Below are 18160 nucleotides of genomic sequence, written 5' to 3'. Positions count from 1 at the left end.
GAATTCGTGGGCACGGATATACATTGCTTGGAGCTTACAAGGCTACTTGAACAAATGCAATTTTCCAGGATTAGACGCAGAGCGACGTCCGTTGTCTGGGAATCATAGGTGATCCGAGGCAGTTGGGAGTGCAACCACAGAACTCTGCAAGGAACGGGGTGGTCAAACTAGACACATATGACATATCAGGGAAGAAGATAGACTGTAGAAAAGGGGTTCACATCCACCTACCATGTGAAGTGCCCGTGAAAATGCACAGACGGCTAACATGGAGACCTTATGTGTTATGACACGATAACGGTTCCGTTAGTATGTTACTTACAATGGTGCGATCAAAACGCACTTTACTTAATTTATGGATGTTTATGCCTATGGGACAACACACACAAAAACTTAAGTAAATAAACATGTAAGTAAAATTAATTCAGACTTTGAGACATCAAGAAGATTCTCTCAGTAGGTGGAATAATATCCTAGCAACATTTGATGTGCGCTTGGAAATATTATTAAGGACTACTTGCACTGAAACGACGTGCAAATTTGCATTTGTTAGTGGTTAGTAGTGATGTACCTAGTAACACTACTAGATTTTCATGCTTCCTGCATGTGAAATCCGTGTTACGCTAGAAATGAGGAATAGACAAGTCTTTTTGAAACAATGAAGATCAAATCGATGCTTGTTTATGTAAGGTCTCACCAGTTGTGCTGCTGGCTGTCTGCTTTTAGCACACTTGACTGGCTCGAGAAGACGAGTGGAGAAAGTCAGCGACAAGTTAACGGGAATGTGTAATCATTAATTGCACATCCTGAACATTGTGTTTCGCGACGAGTGTCAACTTGAATGAGAAGTATTGGACTTGGGACTCGCATTGTCAATTACCACAAATGTTTAATCGATCCATGGTGAATTGACCCGAGTTACGTAAGTGAGAAGAAAGAGATTGAATTGCGCACTGTGACTTTGGTGATGTTCGCGCACACCGTAGTCAGGCACAAAGTGACGCAAGTCGAAACCCCAAGTTGTATAATTATATGAGACTGGTCCTCTGCAGCAAACAGAGAGCAGTAATACACCCCTTCAACACATTACTTGCCTTGGAATGTGATAGTGACCATGGAGCAAAAGATGAAAAATGAAAACTGCGTTTAGTGAGATTTCCGTTTTCATCGAAATCTCACACAATTCCGCACCCTCACTTGAGCGAAAATTTGCTCACCTATCGACTTCCTTCCAACACAAACAACCACTACTTTGATTCTCCCTGTGAACGCAATGGTCAATGTAGTTAGACCAAGGTTTCACTGTACTTAACTTAACGACAAAGGCCTATGTTGAAAGACTTATGTCAAATTATACTAGACTTATGTATATCACAAGGCACAATATGAAGTAATATATCTAACGATGATGTTGGACGAAACAATTATTAACTAATATTTGGCGATGTCCTTTATATGAAATCGACCTAACGGCTTACCATTCAGATCACCTAATTCATAAACCAACGGAGAGATCTTAGTTAAAACTATATTTTCCACGTACCGTTGCGCGAGCTTGGTACTGAAATAATTTGCCGCATCTGAGATTCTGAAGTTCTTACGCCAGACCCTCTGGCCTACGACAAGTTCAGCATCTTTCCTTCGGAGATTATACCTTTTGGCGTTCGATTGAAAATTTTCCAAAAGCTGAGCTTGGACGATTTCAAAGACGAACGGCAAGTTCTGTATGCGATCAGCATACTGCGCACAGTCTGCTGCCGCGGGGAGAACTGAGTCTTTGGCCTTGAGATAGTCTTTTGGAAGATGAAAACGACCATCCAAGATTATCTCTCGACCATGCACGAGGAAAAAGGGGGAGTACTTGGTTGCTAAGTTTACAGATGCGTTTATCGCAGTCTGCACGCTTTGAAGATGTTGCGACCAGAGTCTCTGATCCTTTCCTACTAGGATTGCCAGTGAGGTACCCACTGTCTGGTTATATCTCTCAACTGTGTTGCTTTGCGGAGAGTACACCGCATTAAGGAACAATTTGGGGATAGAATACTTCTTAATGAACGCCTTGAATTCTTTAGATATGAATTGACGACCATTGTCCGTTAGAATACTGTTGGGTACTCCATGTTTAAGAAAGATCTCCTGTTCAATGAATTTTATGATAGGTGTTGCTGTAGCTTTTCTAAGTGGGTGTAACCACACATATTTAGAGAAGACGTCGACAACTGAGAGAATATGCATGTATCCCTCCTTCGATTTTGGTAGAGGCCCTATCAAGTCAATCGACAATGATTGCATCGGGCGGTCGACTTCCTTCGGATTCGACATAAGTCCCGCCGGTGCATTAGTTGTGTGTTTATATGCTTTGCATATAGCACAACCCTTAATGAATAACTTCACATCTCTGTAAATCCCTGGCCAATAGAACAGTGAGGAAATGCGCTTGAAAGTTTTGAATGTGCCAAAATGCACAGAAGCGTTTCCACTATGAAACTCTGAGATCAGTTTTGTTCTATCCGCGCCCTTGACGCACTCTTTCCAATTAGAGTCATCAAGGGGCAGATCTCCTGCCTTGAACCTGAGTAATTTATCTCCCTCAAATTTGAATCTCGGGAATTTTTCTGGGTGAGACTTCACGTTATTGACTAAGTTCTCGAACCAAAGGTCCGGTGGGTCTGCAGTGTTGCTAGCACTAACAGATGAAATCACGACTGGATTTCTTGATAATACATCAGGGACGGTGTTAAGCCTTCCTGGACGATGTTTTATTGAGAAGTCATATTGTGAAAGTCTCGCTGCCCAGCGAGCGAGCCTACCCTGTGGGCTTTCGAGCGTCGTTAACCATTTTAAGCTGGCGTGATCAGTGATTACCGTAAACTTATTTCCCTCTAGGTATCTCCTAAAATGAAATATACTGTCCAAAATAGCTAGCAGCTCGAGCTCAGTGGTTGTGTAGTTGCGTTGAGGCTTTGTTAAGGTGCGAGAGTAAAATGCAATCGGGTGCTCGCCATCAGAAAATTCCTGCGTGAGGACCGATCCTAGCCCTAGGTTAGAAGCATCACAATGTAAAGTGAACGGACGAGCGAAATCAGGACATGCCAAGACTGGGGCTGAGGTCAGTGCGAGTTTGAGTGCCTCAAACGACGCCTGAGCCTCATCTGACCAAGTGAACGCGGAGGCTCCCTTGCGCACACTTGTCAAGCCTGTCAAAGGACTCGCTACCTTGGCAAAGTTGTCTATAAACCTCCTGTAATATGAACACAGTCCTAAAAACGATTTCACGTCCCGAGAATTCTTGGGAACGGGAAAGTTCCTGACGCTGTCAAGTTTCACTGGATCACAGTGTAATCCCTCCTCATTTACTACATAACCTAGGTATTTTAGTTCTTTTCTGCAAAATTCTGATTTAGAGAAATTTATAGTCATGCCTGATTGTTTAAACTTTTCAAAAACGCGATCTAGTAACTTCATGTGGCTATCAAAGTCTTCAGATATCACTATCACGTCGTCAATATAACAGAAAACCTTGGCCTCGAATTCCGGGCCGAACAAACTGTCAGACAATCTTTGTAACTCCGCGCTCAAGTTTTAGGTACCAAAAGGCACCTTGAGAAACTCAAACAAACCTCCGCGTGGAACCACAAAATTTCTGACGTCGTTAACGTTTGACCATACCATTTCGAGAAAGTAACATAAAATTAGCCAAGTCTTATATACTAAATGGAAAATGATGCGGATGTCTACATCCACACCATAAATTACTTGCTAGCTGTGTACTAGCTATTACATATCTTTTTACGGAATATGAGTATTTTTTGTTGCTATACGAAAACGTAAATGCACCAAGCCGCAACGAACAACCATCGACCTATACACTGATCGAAACTGAGTAAACAAACTGGCACACAATTTACAGAGAAATACAATAATAATTATCCTGAAATAATTTCATTGTAAAATTATTCTAATCCTACCTATGACTAAACATAGCATGACGTAACTACAATGACATCACACAATTCTTAACCGAATATTCTGGAATGACCCGCACTACAAATATTAAAACACTCGAAATTAATTACGGCACGGCGCAAAGGAAAAAATCCTACGCGAGTCGGTGTGACTTCTGCCCTTTTCTGGCAAGAGGTGAGCGCTCGTGAATTTTGTAACAAAAAGTTGTTACGAAATTTCGATTTCCACTGAAATTGTTTTTTGGATCGAACCAAAATAAATTCTACCATTTATTTGAGGACGCACAAGATATGCTATGTGACCAAATGGAAACAATAGTCTGACTATCTTGTAGGTTTTCATTCAAGCTAATCTTTTTATAGACGAGAATTCATTTAAGTAATTGCAGGAAGACTTAGCTTTGATTGAGAACGTCGAACATCGTCGTGAACTGGAAGGCCACGTGACTTCTACGTCTTATCCAACATCCTTCAGAAGCGACTTCACGTTCCTCCAACGTGAAAAATCCTAGAGTGCCTCCTGGGTGTGTGGCAGGGAATGAAAATAAAAACGTCCTCTCCGTCGTCTTTCACCATTAGTCTCAAGTTTCCTGACTTGATTATGATGATTGATATCCACGAACATGTGCTTTTCAATAAATTCTATAACAGTATATTGGAAGGCACAACATGTTAATTATACACAGCGCGTTAAATGATTAACGCAAAAGTTATAAGTGTGCATGGATTGCACAGATAAACGTGGATGTAATTCGGATGTTGGATTCTAACCAACCATCCTTGCGGGTAGAAAGCGGATATGCTCCCTCAAAAACTTCACACTCGTTCACAAAATCACGTGTCGTCACTTATTTGATCGTGTCAAATAAATAAAAATTAATTTCCACAATGCAGAAACATTTTCAAAACCACACTAATGTTACTATTATCAATACTAAAACTGAGTAAAGTTAACTAAGTTACTATGGCAGAGCGCAAGTTAGGCTGCGCGCACACGGCAAAGCGAAGTTTCGGATTCATCCGCCAAACGACGTTTGCGTTTTATTTGCGTTTTATTTGCGAGCCGATTGCGTTTTAAATGCGTTTCAAATGCGTCCATATTTCGACAATGCTGTCCAAGAGAAAACACGGTTTTCAAGGGGATTCATAAACGCCTTTTTTTGAAACTGCACCCTGCTGCGAGAGTATTTATCTTTCATTACAGTGGCGTACAAGGGTAAATAAATCAATATAAAATCAGTACGTAATATTGCATTATACCTACATTTATTTTCCCACTATTGCTTCTTTTGGAGCTGGACTGTTTTATATCGAAAGCGTTTTGAAAATTACCTATTGTTGAGCCTATTATATACCATCATCATCAATACTATCGACCGAGGGTACTTGATGGAGTTTGAATTTAAATTCTAATTGATTTAAGTTTTGTACTATTATTATTTATTAATACAATAAAAAAAGATTATAAGTTAATACACGAAGAAAGGGTAAAAACCTTATTACCTAGATACCTACTAAGTAAATGATGAAGTATAAAAACATAATATTTTGAATAATTTGAATATTTGCAGTGTTTCTAAAAAAACCCGTTGTAAATACGATTAATACATTCGGTAGGTAAGCGTATTAAAATGTCATTTCTCGTAAACAATAGTTTTCTCGTTGTGCAATATGTTGGGAGTTTAATAATATTAACTAATGAGAGATGTCACCAACTGTAACTACTCACTAAATAAAAAAAAAAACGAATAAACAATGTTAAGGTATAGTTCGTAATATGCAAATTTAAATAATTTTTGATGAATACCTATATACCTATACCGAAAATATTTATATAAGTACCTATAGATACGTATTGAATTACCCACCTACCTATTCATATTATATGAAATACATATTTAAAATAACACCATTCTTTTGGGAAGAATACAAGTAGGTATGCATTTGGTTATATTCGATATTAAATAAGTATGTATCTTTAATAGAATCATGCCTCCTTTTTAGTAGTAGAATCTTTATGTAGGTATCGAATCTATAAAATATTTTTATTAAATTTAATCTGTTTTTAAGCGTGAAGGCTCGCCATAACTATAAGGTAAACTAAACCATTATTATTTATTTTGTAGTAAGTATGTACTTCTTTAATTATTTTTTTTATTAGTTGACACTTTTATCTTCTATAGATACACTAAAATGGAAACGGGTGCCAATAATAACATATTGAAGTGAGAATAATGAATACCTTCCTACTACTATCGATAGGTATGTTCCTGTGTACTTGTGTAGGTACATGTATATTTATATTAATTATTGTTTTCGTGTTATAATATATTATTTGCGATTAATTGATAACAAAATTTAGATAATTTATCTATTCACCCGCTACAGTAAAATCTATAAAATATTTTAATTAAATTATATCTGTTGCTCTACATTGCATGAACGCCACTGAAGCAATGGAGTAATTAATTATGTCATACAATACGTGCCATGAATATACTACCTACCACATGTTCTTTTAAATCTTCCCATTTAGGCCAGGACCGAACTTTTGAAAGCTGAAATTTATGGGGGCGCGTATTAAGAAATATTACTGATTAACCACATAATTATGTTCAGAAAGGCCTAATAAATTTTATTTACCAATGACAAACTCATGACCGGATGAGTGGGTATTTTTCATTAAAAACTTGGGTATAATGTAAAGGTTTAAGCCTACGCAATCTGCACCTAGCACATTGTCATATATAATAATATGAAGAATGTTAAATCTCAGTCGGTTCCATGACAAAACAGGACAGTGACAAAACAGAACATGACAAAACAGAACACCTGGAGAAAACCTGGCTGTTCTGTTTTATCATGTTCTGTATTGTTATTGTTGTCGAAGTCATGATGAATTGTTTGCAACCAGAAAGATTCACTTGAATGATTAATGCTTATTTGGACTATGTCTGCATTTGCGTATAGCTAACAAAAATCCGCATGAAAGTAATTAAAAATAATTTCTACACTATGAAAATATCATCAAATTAAAAAACGCTTTCGATATAATATAACAGAATTCTATTCCAAATCAAGCAATAGTGGAAAAAATAAATATAGGTAAAATGGTAAAAAATAAATACTTAATAATTATGTAGGTAATGTTTACATATTATATTTTTATATTTTATTTATCTTAGTTCGCCACTGGCGACAAAAAAAGGTTTTTTTTAATTCTTCGGATAGTGCAATAAATAAATTCTTACATAATAACACTAACGGTGAAAACAAAAAGTACTAATATCCATAATAGCTATAAGTTGGCGAACACAATACGGCACATATTGTATGACATAATTTATTACTTAAAAATTAAAAAAATCTTCCTTCTTTCTTAATTAGTGTCATCAAGAATTTCACAGTGGCGTTAATGCAATGGGGAAAACAGATATAATTTAATTAAAATATTTTATAGGTTTTTTGTATATAATTTGTTAGAACAATGTAATATATTATTATACCTATTGTATCTTTTATTAAATAAACATTTAAAACATATTATTCATAAACATTTGAAATATCTCCCCTTAAAATCTGTTCATATTTCCAATAGAATATTATTGCTTAGAATTCAATACATTCTACATTCTACAGCACGTGAATCAGATAACTTAGGTTCTAGAGAGACTAGTGGGTTAAGATTGCCTCCAGAAAAATCTTACTGGGGGCAATCTTTGTTCTGTCTAAGAGAAACTGAGCATCGTGAGGAGTGGAAAGTCTTAGTCGCTCAGAAGATTAATATTATTTCATGATGGTCACGATCCTCAGCCATGAGGGAATGACCGAGAAGAGAGAGAAGAAGAGCATTACCTACATATTATAATGGGAGAAAATAAAATATAGATACCTACTTACATAGTTATTGTTTATTAATAAATAGTATTACAAGTCTTTATAAGTATTAATATTAAAATTGAATAATTTGCAATAGTTAGGTACATTGCTATCTTAATATTCAATATATATGTCTCAATTAATTTATCGATATATTTCATCCATGTTTCTTATAGTCAGTCTTTGGTAAATTTTCATAATATTAAAAGCTCAAAGCATAATGGAAGTGCATCTGATAGATCCGTTCAAAGTGGTTCATGCATCTCATCATCAAATTATATTATTGTTTCACAGAAAGTGATTGCTGCTGTGCTCGACGCTAAGCCGGTTTCAGGACTTGCCTATCAGGCGACCAAAGGCTACAGAAGATATTCCGAACAACGTAACGTCAAAATCAATACTGCAGTAGTAGTAGTTGTAATGCCATGATCCACCTGCGACGATAGTTATTCTTGCTATCTCATTTTCACGATATATCACGTGGCACAACAGCCATAAATACACATCTAGAAAAGGGTAGGTAATTATTTTGTATTAGAGGGAGGTCATTTATTATTCCTTTATAATATTCAGATTATTATATTAGATTATATTCAAATATTTAATATATAAACTGGGGTTTTCTTCTAAAATTCGTACACTACAGTGAAATTAAATACAGTGGCTAAGACTTCTTCTGTTTATTTAGAGTATTTTAGACCATACCTTAAAATAAATTTTATAATACATTATAATATTATCAGTGACATCTACTAGTATATTATCGTAGCAAATCGCCCTAGAGTGTGAAGGCTTTTGATTATTAGCCTTCGAGCAAATCTGCGCCGTTAAATAATATTTAATTTGAAATATTTTGTGTCCTAATGTTTTTTGTTAATGGTTTAATTATTTTTTTAAAAACATTAGTGTACTTATACGAATTCATTAGTAGTCATATGATAAATACCTACCAACGCACTATGATCCCCATAGTCTACCTACTTGCAGAAGTCACTATTCGCCACTGGATACACCAACACCTGCAGACCCAAACACATTAAATAAGGCCTTCTGTACATAAATTGACATAGAAAAGGGTTACTAAGACTAATTATTAAATTAACTGCAAGCCATTTTGCGTTTCAGATTCATTTGTAGTAAAAATCACACTTTTGGGTGCCATTAATTACTATATATTGACCGTTTGAAAACGTGGTTGACTTTTACCGTAACCAAACCTAAAACATATAGGATCTAATGCAAAAGGTAACTGTAACTACTTGTAAATAGATTGATTCCGTAAATTATTATAGAAAAATAGGCAGGCAACCAACCAATATTTTATCGTTTACAAAGCCTCGCGAGTATTAATTTTTTTTTTTCAATATTCGATGCATGGCAGAGTTATTTTGCGAATACCATCTCTTGGCATCACGTTTAATAGTAAGCTATCATTTGTAAAAAGGAACTACAACTGTTAGGCTTCGTCTGTCGTACCTACTTCCCAGGTCTTTTCGGATGTTATGGTATTTAGAATATTTAGATTAACAATCTCAAAAATCGCGAATGACATGTACCTACAAACGATTTTAATACATTCAGCACTAGTTTTGACTCTTAATAATAACAACAACTATAGAAAGGGTTTATGAACTATTAATATCACATTAAAAGACGTGATGGAGATTCCACAACATTTTCAGTGTGGTTGAACTAGTTGCCATATAAAGTTTAAAACTAAAATAAGTTTATATCCACCGTTTTTCGCAACAACTTTGACGTTTCGGTAGTATGTTTGTAGGTACATGTCATTCGCGATTTTTGAGATTGTTAATCTAAATATTCTAAATACCATAACATCCGAAAAGACCTGGGAAGTAGGTACGACAGACGAAGCCTAACAGTTGTAGTTCCTTTTTACAAATGATAGCTTACTATTAAACGTGATGCCAAGAGATGGTATTCGCAAAATAACTCTGCCATGCATCGAATATTGAAAAAAAAAATTAATACTCGCGAGGCTTTGTAAACGATAAAATATTGGTTGGTTGCCTGCCTATTTTTCTATAATAATTTACGGAATCAATCTATTTACAAGTAGTTACAGTTACCTTTTGCATTAGATCCTATATGTTTTAGGTTTGGTTACGGTAAAAGTCAACCACGTTTTCAAACGGTCAATATATAGTAATTAATGGCACCCAAAAGTGTGATTTTTACTACAAATGAATCTGAAACGCAAAATGGCTTGCAGTTAATTTAATAATTAGTCTTAGTAACCCTTTTCTATGTCAATTTATGTACAGAAGGCCTTATTTAATGTGTTTGGGTCTGCAGGTGTTGGTGTATCCAGTGGCGAATAGTGACTTCTGCAAGTAGGTAGACTATGGGGATCATAGTGCGTTGGTAGGTATTTATCATATGACTACTAATGAATTCGTATAAGTACACTAATGTTTTTAAAAAAATAATTAAACCATTAACAAAAAACATTAGGACACAAAATATTTCAAATTAAATATTATTTAACGGCGCAGATTTGCTCGAAGGCTAATAATCAAAAGCCTTCACACTCTAGGGCGATTTGTTACGATAATATACTAGTAGATGTCACTGATAATATTATAATGTATTATAAAATTTATTTTAAGGTATGGTCTAAAATACTCTAAATAAACAGAAGAAGTCTTAGCCACTGTATTTAATTTCACTGTAGTGTACGAATTTTAGAAGAAAACCCCAGTTTATATATTAAATATTTGAATATAATCTAATATAATAATCTGAATATTATAAAGGAATAATAAATGACCTCCCTCTAATACAAAATAATTACCTACCCTTTTCTAGATGTGTATTTATGGCTGTTGTGCCACGTGATATATCGTGAAAATGAGATAGCAAGAATAACTATCGTCGCAGGTGGATCATGGCATTACAACTACTACTACTGCAGTATTGATTTTGACGTTACGTTGTTCGGAATATCTTCTGTAGCCTTTGGTCGCCTGATAGGCAAGTCCTGAAACCGGCTTAGCGTCGAGCACAGCAGCAATCACTTTCTGTGAAACAATAATATACTTTGATGATGAGATGCATGAACCACTTTGAACGGATCTATCAGATGCACTTCCATTATGCTTTGAGCTTTTAATATTATGAAAATTTACCAAAGACTGACTATAAGAAACATGGATGAAATATATCGATAAATTAATTGAGACATATATATTGAATATTAAGATAGCAATGTACCTAACTATTGCAAATTATTCAATTTTAATATTAATACTTATAAAGACTTGTAATACTATTTATTAATAAACAATAACTATGTAAGTAGGTATCTATATTTTATTTTCTCCCATTATAATATGTAGGTAATGCTCTTCTTCTCTCTCTTCTCGGTCATTCCCTCATGGCTGAGGATCGTGACCATCATGAAATAATATTAATCTTCTGAGCGACTAAGACTTTCCACTCCTCACGATGCTCAGTTTCTCTTAGACAGAACAAAGATTGCCCCCAGTAAGATTTTTCTGGAGGCAATCTTAACCCACTAGTCTCTCTAGAACCTAAGTTATCTGATTCACGTGCTGTAGAATGTAGAATGTATTGAATTCTAAGCAATAATATTCTATTGGAAATATGAACAGATTTTAAGGGGAGATATTTCAAATGTTTATGAATAATATGTTTTAAATGTTTATTTAATAAAAGATACAATAGGTATAATAATATATTACATTGTTCTAACAAATTATATACAAAAAACCTATAAAATATTTTAATTAAATTATATCTGTTTTCCCCATTGCATTAACGCCACTGTGAAATTCTTGATGACACTAATTAAGAAAGAAGGAAGATTTTTTTAATTTTTAAGTAATAAATTATGTCATACAATATGTGCCGTATTGTGTTCGCCAACTTATAGCTATTATGGATATTAGTACTTTTTGTTTTCACCGTTAGTGTTATTATGTAAGAATTTATTTATTGCACTATCCGAAGAATTAAAAAAAACCTTTTTTTGTCGCCAGTGGCGAACTAAGATAAATAAAATATAAAAATATAATATGTAAACATTACCTACATAATTATTAAGTATTTATTTTTTACCATTTTACCTATATTTATTTTTTCCACTATTGCTTGATTTGGAATAGAATTCTGTTATATTATATCGAAAGCGTTTTTTAATTTGATGATATTTTCATAGTGTAGAAATTATTTTTAATTACTTTCATGCGGATTTTTGTTAGCTATACGCAAATGCAGACATAGTCCAAATAAGCATTAATCATTCAAGTGAATCTTTCTGGTTGCAAACAATTCATCATGACTTCGACAACAATAACAATACAGAACATGATAAAACAGAACAGCCAGGTTTTCTCCAGGTGTTCTGTTTTGTCATGTTCTGTTTTGTCACTGTCCTGTTTTGTCATGGAACCGACTGAGATTTAACATTCTTCATATTATTATATATGACAATGTGCTAGGTGCAGATTGCGTAGGCTTAAACCTTTACATTATACCCAAGTTTTTAATGAAAAATACCCACTCATCCGGTCATGAGTTTGTCATTGGTAAATAAAATTTATTAGGCCTTTCTGAACATAATTATGTGGTTAATCAGTAATATTTCTTAATACGCGCCCCCATAAATTTCAGCTTTCAAAAGTTCGGTCCTGGCCTAAATGGGAAGATTTAAAAGAACATGTGGTAGGTAGTATATTCATGGCACGTATTGTATGACATAATTAATTACTCCATTGCTTCAGTGGCGTTCATGCAATGTAGAGCAACAGATATAATTTAATTAAAATATTTTATAGATTTTACTGTAGCGGGTGAATAGATAAATTATCTAAATTTTGTTATCAATTAATCGCAAATAATATATTATAACACGAAAACAATAATTAATATAAATATACATGTACCTACACAAGTACACAGGAACATACCTATCGATAGTAGTAGGAAGGTATTCATTATTCTCACTTCAATATGTTATTATTGGCACCCGTTTCCATTTTAGTGTATCTATAGAAGATAAAAGTGTCAACTAATAAAAAAAATAATTAAAGAAGTACATACTTACTACAAAATAAATAATAATGGTTTAGTTTACCTTATAGTTATGGCGAGCCTTCACGCTTAAAAACAGATTAAATTTAATAAAAATATTTTATAGATTCGATACCTACATAAAGATTCTACTACTAAAAAGGAGGCATGATTCTATTAAAGATACATACTTATTTAATATCGAATATAACCAAATGCATACCTACTTGTATTCTTCCCAAAAGAATGGTGTTATTTTAAATATGTATTTCATATAATATGAATAGGTAGGTGGGTAATTCAATACGTATCTATAGGTACTTATATAAATATTTTCGGTATAGGTATATAGGTATTCATCAAAAATTATTTAAATTTGCATATTACGAACTATACCTTAACATTGTTTATTCGTTTTTTTTTTTATTTAGTGAGTAGTTACAGTTGGTGACATCTCTCATTAGTTAATATTATTAAACTCCCAACATATTGCACAACGAGAAAACTATTGTTTACGAGAAATGACATTTTAATACGCTTACCTACCGAATGTATTAATCGTATTTACAACGGGTTTTTTTAGAAACACTGCAAATATTCAAATTATTCAAAATATTATGTTTTCATACTTCATCATTTACTTAGTAGGTATCTAGGTAATAAGGTTTTTACCCTTTCTTCGTGTATTAACTTATAATCTTTTTTTATTGTATTAATAAATAATAATAGTACAAAACTTAAATCAATTAGAATTTAAATTCAAACTCCATCAAGTACCCTCGGTCGATAGTATTGATGATGATGGTATATAATAGGCTCAACAATAGGTAATTTTCAAAACGCTTTCGATATAAAACAGTCCAGCTCCAAAAGAAGCAATAGTGGGAAAATAAATGTAGGTATAATGCAATATTACGTACTGATTTTATATTGATTTATTTACCCTTGTACGCCACTGTAATGAAAGATAAATACTCTCGCAGCAGGGTGCAGTTTCAAAAAAAGGCGTTTATGAATCCCCTTGAAAACCGTGTTTTCTCTTGGACAGCATTGTCGAAATATGGACGCATTTGAAACGCATTTAAAACGCAATCGGCTCGCAAATAAAACGCAAATAAAACGCAAACGTCGTTTGGCGGATGAATCCGAAACTTCGCTTTGCCGTGTGCGCGCAGCCTAATGTGCGTCCTGCTATTGTGAATGTTCAACTAGAAGTGCCCGCATTTTTTTTTAAGAATGCGCGCAGTCGCTCACTTCTGGTATACCCAACCACAAATGTTCCGTAATTATAGAACATTCCAGAACCGCTCGGCTAACTAGACAAAATGCACTACGGAAGAAATACATACAAATATAACATATAATATGATTGAATGCTGGTGACAAAAACTCTCGCAAGGCACAGGAAACATGAAACCAACTTCACCGTCCAAATCGCGTTGGAGGCGCAAATGTAACAAAAAAGACTGAAAGTTCTTCTAATGTTATTTAACAATGCAACGACTACATAGCTATCTGATACTTACATAAGGTAGGAAAGATTTGTCACATGAATGTAACATAATGAGTAATTTGAGCTTTACCTACATCAGACTTATACTTCTGAAGCCGCTCGTTCCGACCTCGCTCTCTCGTCCACCTAACTTTGCCACCTTCTGGTGTAGAACATGAGAATTTCTTATCAAAAGGAGTGGATCCGACCGCTATTTGGAGCAGCTAAACCCACGCCGGGAAGCAACTCCCTTGGCGTGGATTCCCAGACTCACCAGGAGTCTGGAGTTAGGCTTGCACGTTTCCTTCAACCTTTGAGGTACCCCCGTCCAACAGGGTTGGACGCCAGCTAGCTTTTCTTTGGGAGGGAAACAGCTGCAAAAGACCATGTGTTTACTGGGACTCTAGGTTGATAAGTGAAAGAGGTTTCAAAGTATATCGCTGAAATGCGGTTACATTTAATGAGAGATTATTTCAGCGAAGGTTTACAAAAGATTATATATAAAAGAAGTGGGACGGAGGTTCTCACAGGAGCGTCTCCGTCACCAGCAAATGGCACTAACCTAGACACAATTTATAATTACATATTTACATGCATCGAGCCCTCCTCAACGTCCTTCCATTTCCAAGTCCAAGGGGTGTATTCCCGGGTGAAGATGACACTAGCACTGTACCCCTCGACACGGGTATGCGAATATCCCATCCATTGTTGAAGCGTGTGCCCCTACACGACCGCGTCGCGCGGTACGAGCGCGTCCGCCCCGTAGAACGTTTGGAACCAGAAGAAGGAAGTTGCCTCCCACGCACTTGTGTTCTCGCCCCCGCCGCTACGTCCCCCCCACCTTGTCTGCTCCGGCCGTTGATTATTTGCAGCCAGCATGAGTTTGGTGTTGCCAGTTAAGAAAGTATATTTATGGTTTCTTTAGGTGACAAGTTCATCGCGTTACACTATGTCAAAAGAAAGTTTGACATCCTCGTACCTATGTTCTTAAACAATTTTGAAAAAATGTAAACAAAACGATGGTATTCTGCTAAAATAATTATAAAAAAAACGCAGGAAAGGACTTAATAAATAAAAACGAACCTCAAAATCGCGACTGAAATCGTCTGTGTTCTCCTGCTTTATTTGATTGCGCGTGTAAGTGCTGTTGTGGTGGCTAGTTGTTACATCAAACTTGTCTTCCGTGCCAGATTGGTCTCCATCACATTCTCGCTTGACTTCCATGTTTGCTTATCAATAATCGTATGCAATGTGCTGGAGACAACTTGACAACTTTCTGTTCTGTTGTATATATGTGTTGCCGAAATGCAGTTAATAATATTCCTTGTAGCTATTATCTGATAAACAATAATGTATTGAATTGTGTAGGTATTATTATGGTACAGATGCTAATGTCAAGATCACCAACTAAACGTAGAACTTTTATCGTAACTAAAACGTATGACCTGTCGCTGGATACTAATAAACAGTGGACCCGTCACGAAAAAGAAATCGTCAGTGTCGACATTATAGGAGAAAAAACCCAATTTGATAAAATCAAATTATACATATACATATTATTAAAACACCGTGTGAAGTTTTTATTTTTATTATAGGTAGTTTTCACGAAAATACTTTTAAGTGTTGCAGCAACACTATTCTAACAGTACCTTGAAAGGATCATTAGGCCTATTCTTAACAATTATCACTTTAGCACATTTACGATGTTACCATTGGTCCAAGTTAACACATTTGTTATTCAGGCACATGTCAGATATTATCACTTTAGCGGCAGCTAACTTTCATATCCGGTTTAAACGGCTAACTACGGCGTGAAGTACGTACGTTATTTGCTGGTATATTATCTATGATTTTCTGACTTCGGTTAAAATCGGCCATGTTCGTGCCGCGTTGTCTCTGGTACCCGAACGGCGCGAGCTTTGTTTATATAAATGTCAAACGTCAAACGTAACCAAACTTAACCTACAATTTTGCCAGTCATGTCAATTGCATAAAATATAGATAATATACGTAAAGTCAATTGTCAATCGGACAAAGATTTTGACGGTAAGAATATATAATTTAAATATTACAATGTTGTTTGTGTGTATGGAACAGTAGGTATATTATTTTGTTTGGGATTATTATGCAACTATAGTACAAAACTTTTTTATATTCCAGCACGTAAAATATCAAGGCGTCATCCTGTGGAAGAAGCCGAGAGCACACCATTGCAACCCCGGCCTAGAGGTAATAGTTAAATATTGTTTGTTTCATATTTGTTTATATAAAAAATATTGAAGAAAACCTTGGTGTAGGAAAATGATTGAAAAAATACCGCAAACATACAGCTTGTCTTATATTTTTTCCATCAATGTTGCCGGCCATGAATAGGGATGTTTCCAACCTTTTATTGGAGAATAACCAGACGAAAGTACTATTATAATACATTCATTATATAATATCTATATATTTTAACTATATCAAAATAGCATTCACCTAGACTAGGTCATCATGACCGATTGACTGCATTCATACTTGCTTTACACTAATATAATATTATGTATGCAGTATGTAAACAAACAATATTTATTTAGTAAGTAAGTAGTACATACGCCTGCCATATCTATACTTAATACATGTGGCCCTCGACTTTCACACGTAATTAGTTCCTCAGAAAGTGTACATTAAAATATTATTTATTTATCAATGGGTGTAATAAAGTTAACGGGTGTTTCTTTAGAAACTTGTTATATATATATAAATAGTCGAATACCACCCTTTTATATATTTGAGAAGGTGACAGGGAACGGAGGAGAGAGTAGCAACTGCGTGGTAGATTACAGTTTTTGCATTATCAACAAGAATCTACATTGTAAGAAATGTACGAAATAACGAATTATTTTAAAGTCGAGGGCCACCCTACTACAATATCAAAAGAGAGTATTGTATCAGGAGAAATTATGTATATGTGTTGTAAAAAAAATAATCCAAGTATAAAACCATTACTAACAATTTTTATTAATCTTAATATAATACAATATAATTATTATATATAAAAGTATAAAACAGAATAAGTACATAATAGTATGTGCATTATGATAAATTTGGCATATTTCAGTCATTTGTCGATAATATATTGGATAAAAGGTTAGTTATTTATTACGCCGCATTTATTTAATTAATTATTGGCACCAAAATATCTGTTGAGCAGAATACGCCTGCCTTATCCTATTGGCATTCCAAGTGTCAGTATATACAAATTCAGATGGGACAGGGTCATCTACAAGTTAGATTCGGTATCCTGTAAAAAAAGAGATTTGTTAGCACAATACATTACATACTCAATCCAATGTCACATCTATTTAAGTACCTATTGTTTTCATTTACTTGAACTTAAATTACCTAAATTCTTGTATCACGTTGTGCAGAATACAATATGCATATATTTTTTTTATTTTTGTTGCTTTTTGTTCGCTCGTAGGCATCTAAATTTTGTTTTAAGTACACCGTTGAGTCTCTCTACCACATTCGATGAACAGTGGGTTTCTCAACCGCATAACCTAATTTGCCTGAAATGTTTTTAGATCAGTCAATACCAAGAAAACCAAAAGGAAACAAGAGAATAACGAAGATGACCGAGAGAGAAGACGAAAGCTGCAACCGACTACATCATCTGCTTCACGTTCGTCAGCTGAATGCAGAACTAAGATTTCAATGATCACAATCTGTTTTTTGAATATGTTTTTGATTAAATAAATTTGAAACGTTATACATTGTTGTTTCATTA

At 34.7% G+C, this 18160-nt stretch overlaps 1 protein-coding gene and 1 long non-coding RNA gene across 2 annotated transcripts in view; both read left to right on the top strand.

The window, feature by feature from the left end:
- The window catches only part of LOC147077406 (uncharacterized), a 264249-nt gene that overhangs the window by 209151 nt on the left and 36938 nt on the right, over positions 1 to 18160 (top strand). The window lies entirely within an intron of this gene.
- On the top strand, positions 16197 to 18144 carry LOC147077408 (uncharacterized). Its single transcript, XR_015069456.1, has 3 exons — positions 16197 to 16437; positions 16552 to 16620; positions 17958 to 18144. It is a non-coding gene; the product is annotated as an uncharacterized LOC147077408 (long non-coding RNA).

This window comes from Rhyacophila brunnea, unplaced genomic scaffold, assembly GCF_057557595.1.
Source record: "Rhyacophila brunnea isolate RB1 unplaced genomic scaffold, BYU_Rbru_1.0 scaffold_13, whole genome shotgun sequence".
Taxonomy (NCBI): domain Eukaryota; kingdom Metazoa; phylum Arthropoda; class Insecta; order Trichoptera; family Rhyacophilidae; genus Rhyacophila; species Rhyacophila brunnea.
The sequence above is the reverse complement of the archived record's forward strand: the minus strand, read 5'-3'. Positions and strand labels throughout refer to the sequence as shown.